Genomic DNA, 6,115 nt, shown 5'->3' on the forward strand with positions numbered 1-6,115 from the left:
ACTTTCTCTGACACTCTCATTCGAGTGACTGTCTCTGACACACTCTTTCAAGTGACTGTCTCTGACACTTTCATTTGAGTGATTGTCTGACACTCTCATTCGAGTTTCTCTGACACTCTCATTCGAGTGACTGTCTCTGACACACTCATTCGAGTGACTTTCTCTGACACTCTCATTCCAGTGACTGTCTCTGACACTCTCATTCCAATGACTGCCTCTATCTCCGACTGTCACTTTGTCAATGGGGAGATTTATGAGTGTCTGAGCGCAGAACTGCTCTAGTTGCTCATGGCAACCAATCAGAGCTCAAGTTTTATTTTTGCACAGCTGTTTATAAAATTATAGGTGATTGCTGATTGGTTTCCATGGGAAACTGGAACAGTTTTACCTCAGACCTATGACGTTTCCTGAGTCACAGAGAGCATCTGTGCAAAATTTGGTGATTGTAAACGCAATGGTACAGATTCCCTTAGCGGACATACATAAATACATGTATACACACACACATACACTCAGCTTAATCATTTGCCTCTACCCATCTAATAAGCCACACTTCAAAGGGGTTGTTGACAAGGCTACTTAAAGAGAACCAGCCATATAAATTAACCCACCCAAAATAAATACTTCATTAAAAACTATTATCAAAAAGCATTGCCCTTATCCGTAAATGGTTTCTTTCCATGGGTGAAATATAACATCAATTTCTAAACTTTTATGCAAATCACTTGATGTGAGTCCTACGCTAAGCGAGTCCTGCATATTAAATTTTACTTCCACTGCCCTGCCTCCTTGTTCCTGATTGACAGGTCTCACTGCTAGGACATGCTGCTGTGAGGAACATTGACAGAGTTCTATTACATTATTAGGCATTTCATGTCATGTGACCATAGCGATGTCCTCTAAGGTCCTTTACCCAGTTACATTTGCATACATGGGGTAGATGTTGCAATTGTAACTGGGCAAAGCATCTGAGATTACATCACCCCAGTCACATGACATTAAGTGCTGAATGCTGAGAAGAGGCATGAGACATACGAAATATCAGATGGGAGGGGCCAACCAAGCAGTTTATAAAACGAAAAAGCACAGTGTGTGGAGTTTCTCTAAAACAGTGGTCTAGGACGGGAGATTCTCCAATTCTCCCCTGTAACCGCATTCACTGAACAATGTCCAAAAATATGACCACACAGGTAACTTTACATAAATGTGTTATTTTACTTCATGAATTCACTTCCATATATTAACCATTAGAACTTTCATCTGTTATTGAAATTATTCAAACCTTTAAGTCCGATGTATATGGTACACAAAATTATAGCATACTGGGCTAGACTCACGTCAACTTGATCCCCAGGGCAGAGGCTCTACCTCATTTAGACGCTGAGCCACGATCTAGTAAGCTCCATGTTGGTTGTGACATTTCGAGGGACACGCCCCCTTCCTCAGACATGGCAAGCTCTCATTCGTTACTACAAGTTATAGTGACAACTACCGGAAACCCCTGTGTATATATAACACTACATATAAAGTTAAAATCTGATAAGTATTATCCTTATACATAACCTAACTATACTAACATCAATCATATTACTATTAACGAGTCTAATCACAAATAAACATTAAAGTTACATTCTTCATTTAACCCTTTTTGTCTCCAATCTGCAAATCCAGTATACCTCTCTCTGTAGGAGGCGTTTCTTTACCTGTTCCTTATCGTTCCCAAAAACCTCCTCTAATACCATCAATCTCAATTCTGATACCTGATGTGTCTGTTCTTTAAAGTGTCTTGCCACAGTAGTTTCTCCATATTTTCTCTTTTCTAATTTCCCTTTATGTACATTAGGGTCAGCAACTGTCATTATACTATCTTGTTTCCCATATATTCTAATCGTGGACCTATGTTCATTTATCCGTATCTTAACCAAGCCAACCAAGCAGGACACACCCCCTCTGATACCAGGTGATATAACATTAAATTGATTTATGGAAGTAAGGGAAACAATTTTTAGCTAAAAAAAGGGTAAAAGTTAGTCAATAGAACTCTATGGTAACCTGTCACTGGCTGCATTTGAGAAAATGTGGTAACAGGTTCCCTTTAAAGGGTTTTTTGCTATTATTAATAAAGTTTTCTGGGGAAAGTATAACATCCCAATTGGATCATCCATATTGCACTTACCCTGATAAAGAGTGGATGTTTTTGGCATTTCCCTGCAACCATTGACATGAGAGTTGTTATCATGGAAGAGGAAATGCATAGAGTAATAAGGATATGACCTTGCATCTGATGATAGTTTGCAGGACACTGGTCTACATAGGAAGTGACAAGTGCCAGCTGGTCATGTGATGCAGAAAAAGCTTAGCAGAGTATGTTCAATATATCCCCCAATGCAGGCAGTCCCTGGGTTACATACAAGATAGGGTCCATAGGTTTGTTCTTAAGTTGAATTTATATGTGAGTCAAAACTGTATATTTTATAATTGTAGATGCAGACAAAATTATTTTTTGCCCCAGTGACAATTGGAGTTTCAAAATTTGTAATTGGACCAATGATTATCAACAAACCTTAATTACAGACACCTTACAGCTGATCATTGCAGCCTGGGACTAAAGTAAAGCATCCAGAGAGCTTCACCAGAGGTCACAGTGGGCAGAGAGGTCCGTCTGTAACTAGGGTTATCTGTAAGTCAGGTGTCCTTAAGTAGGGGACCGCCTGTAATGGGGTATTGTACCCACCCTGGTAAACTTTCTTACTAGTGGGCAACCCCTTTAAGAGAACTTTCTGCTAAACTGATTAAAATTAGCTCACCCGCCACTCTTTCTGGCACTGATGACATGACCACAAAGAACAAATACTCTTTTCATACTAATTTTAGCAATGGAACAATAAATCTCAGTAGTAGGTGACATAGTGGTAAACGTGACAGGCTCTCTTTAAAATACATAATAGCATTAATCATTTCATTAGTTACAATCTGAAATTTGCTTTGAATTTGCTAAATTATGAGTTGATCTATAAACATGTAATTCTATTTTCCTTTACTTTAAAAATGATGAGACTACAAATTATTTTTTGGCCATGTTTGACTGAGAAGGTTAAGACTCCAAGCAACAAATGTGTTATTTGGTCAGTTGTTGGCAAACACAGACCTGCTATTTGATTTTGTGAGGGATATAATGATGTGGACTGAGAACAAATATTAAGCTTGCAGGCAGCCACCCGTCTGCTATGAATCAGCTTTCAATTTCTCAAATGACAGATAGAGGAGGCAGACAGACAGTGTACATACCAGACTTTTCTATGGAACAGAAGGTAAAATAATCACAAAGTGAACTGTCTGCTTTGATGAAATACAAATCATATTCACAAGACGCTTGATCCCTGCTTGTCCTTAAAGAAAAAAGGATAGCTCTTAATCAAAAAGTTTTCTATACTCCCGTAAAGCTCTATTCCCCTCAACTTTGACCTTTCTCATATGGTTGTGGAAAGAGGGTTCTTGGGCTACATAAATGGCTTTCAATCCTGAACCCCAACCTCAGCCATACCCTGAACCAGAACTTTTTTGCCATATCAATTTAACCGAATATGTCTACACTGAACTTCATCACTCTGCGTTGCATTGTTCTAGTAAAGTAACCTGGGATTTGTGACAAAGTTATTATGTTTTGATGTTTTTGCTGTCATCATCTGGACACTCTGTGCCCTTGATGTTGTCTAATGAAAAGCAGAGTAATATCTGATATGTGGGGTCCGGTAATGGTTCAGACTGTGGAGCGTAGAGTTACTGTACATTAACTCCATTCAGGGCACCATCCTACTGTACTATACTGTACATGCCTTTTTGTGCACCTTATTTCTCTAGTGGTGTATGGAGCAATGGATAAGTACAGCAGCTGTTGGTGTAGTTACATTGTAGCGGCCAAGAGACAAGTACTGGCATGATGCAAGTAGTGTTAGGTCCAGCCAGGATTCCACTCTAGACCCTAAGCTCCTGAGACGCTGTGAGGGGTGAGCATCCACTTATTATCTGTGTAGGATTATGGCCCTGCTATGTTTGAGAAAACCTTCTTCAGAGGCTTACCTGAAATTTGTTCATAACCACTTATTAGAAAGTTCCATGTTGAGACTTTTTGAGACCCAAAACTCCCCATGTTGCTATTCAGATAACACCTATATTGTGTGCCCTCTGAGGATGACTGTTTCTGATATCTTACGGTGCCACCAGAGAACTGTAACTACTAAGTATTTTAATTTCAAAAGGCTTTGAAACCACAAAGCATTGTAAAACTCTAGGATCAGGACCACCACTAGGAATTTTGGGGTCCCTTAATGGCAAATTTTGTGGGGCCCACCCCATGCACATAGGTTTTCTATATATGACATGGTGTACCTCTTAAAGAAAGATAGATAGATAAATAAATAGATAGATCTGATATAGAAAGATAATAGACATGGGAGATGATAGATAGATAGATAGATAGATAGATCTGAGATATAAAGATATATAGACATCTTCTAACATCTTCTCTCATCCTTCCACCATCAGCTACGTCACTCCTGGTTCCAGCAAGTTGTGAAACTATAGTCCTGAGTTGTGCTGCTAACGCCCCCAAAAAGCACTTCCTACCATACTTACCACATATCTAAGGTAACGTTTTGGCATGAGAGGAGCAGCTGGATGATAAAAACAACGGTACGGTTGGCATGTGTGGGCATTGCTCTATATAACATAACAATACTCGCCTCTTTCTGGCTTTTGCCACAGTAGGTGACACAGTTTCCCAACAAACATAGAAGACACATGGGCAGATTTATCAATCTGTTATTGCTGATAGATAAGAAAGAGGCAAATACTATGTAAAGGATCCCTTTTGTGAGTACTTACAATGACCAAAGTAAGGTCATTGCCAAGATAAGCTTGATGAGGGTGGTTGACACCTCGAAACGTCGCCAATAAAGATTACCTTTTCTTGAATTTGGAACCTTGGAGTGCTGCCCACTTTTTACAATTTTAGATAGATAGATAAAACATAGACAGAAGATGGATAGCTGATAGATAACCTATACACTGACATTCTCAGGACACATATTACTGTGTTTATTCTCCAAGTCTAAACAAGCAGGGCTGTAAAAGATGCATTTATATTCCAGGATTTTTGCTGGACTTGAAGCACTTTGACTACCTAGGAACACATCCTGACAAGAAATAAGAATTCCAAGATGTCAGTTCACTAATAATTAGCAAATAATTCACTATAACAGCAATAACAGGAAAGACCAAATGCAGAAACCTGAGAAAAGATACTACAGAACTATGGGGAATATAAATATATAAGTCATAACAGAGAGAGGCTGCTAAAATAAAAACCTGAGATTAGGTAAATTTGTGCTCTTCTCATCTTTAGGTACCAATGTGATGACACTCATGTCAGCTTTTCTATTTGTTCAGAATAAAAATAGCTGCAAGCAGCGTCTCTGATAAATGGAAGGAAAGTTATTATCACCTGCACCTGATGCTGCTGCTAGGTTTCCATCTAACCTTCCATTTGTTTTAATCCATGTTTTATGTTGATTCTATTTGATATTTCAAGTGATGGGGAATATGTTATGGGCTAATTATTGTTATTTGAAGAATGGATTTAGATAAATTTGACATTGTAACTTTGTATAGACAGACTAAAACTGTGTAGATGTACAAGAATGGTGGTTCTTGAATAAAGGGAGAGTGCTGTTAGTCATCTTCCACTTTAATTAAATTCTGCATTGCTGACTAATTCGTTCTTCTCTACTGAATATTAGAATATTGTAATATTTTATTACTTTCCAATTGTTTCTATTATGACACAATGGAAAAAATCCTCAAAGGGGTTTTTTCAGGCTTAAAGTGAATCCGGAAAAGCGAGCTGCTCCTTCTATGCCAAAACATTACTTCAGAAATATGCAAATGAGGCTGCGGTGCATTGGGGGACTACAGCTCCCCTAACAACCCCCTGCTACACTTTCATCGCCTAACATCTTCTCTCATCCATCCACCATCAGCTTCAGCCACTCCTGGTTCCAGAAAGCTGTGGAGCTATAGCCCTGTAGGTGACACAGTTTTCCAACAAACATAGAAG

The 6,115-nt window shown here is 38.8% G+C and overlaps 1 long non-coding RNA gene across 1 annotated transcript; it reads left to right on the plus strand.

The window, feature by feature from the left end:
• The first annotated feature begins 940 nt into the window (after positions 1-940).
• Positions 941-5,345, plus strand: LOC140134239 (uncharacterized). The gene is made up of 3 exons (XR_011856148.1): positions 941-1,190; positions 4,546-4,647; positions 5,151-5,345. It is a non-coding gene; the product is annotated as an uncharacterized lncRNA (long non-coding RNA).
• The last annotated feature ends 770 nt before the right edge of the window (positions 5,346-6,115 follow it).

The sequence above is a fragment of the Engystomops pustulosus genome, chromosome 5 (genome assembly GCF_040894005.1).
Source record: "Engystomops pustulosus chromosome 5, aEngPut4.maternal, whole genome shotgun sequence".
Classification (NCBI taxonomy): domain Eukaryota; kingdom Metazoa; phylum Chordata; class Amphibia; order Anura; family Leptodactylidae; genus Engystomops; species Engystomops pustulosus.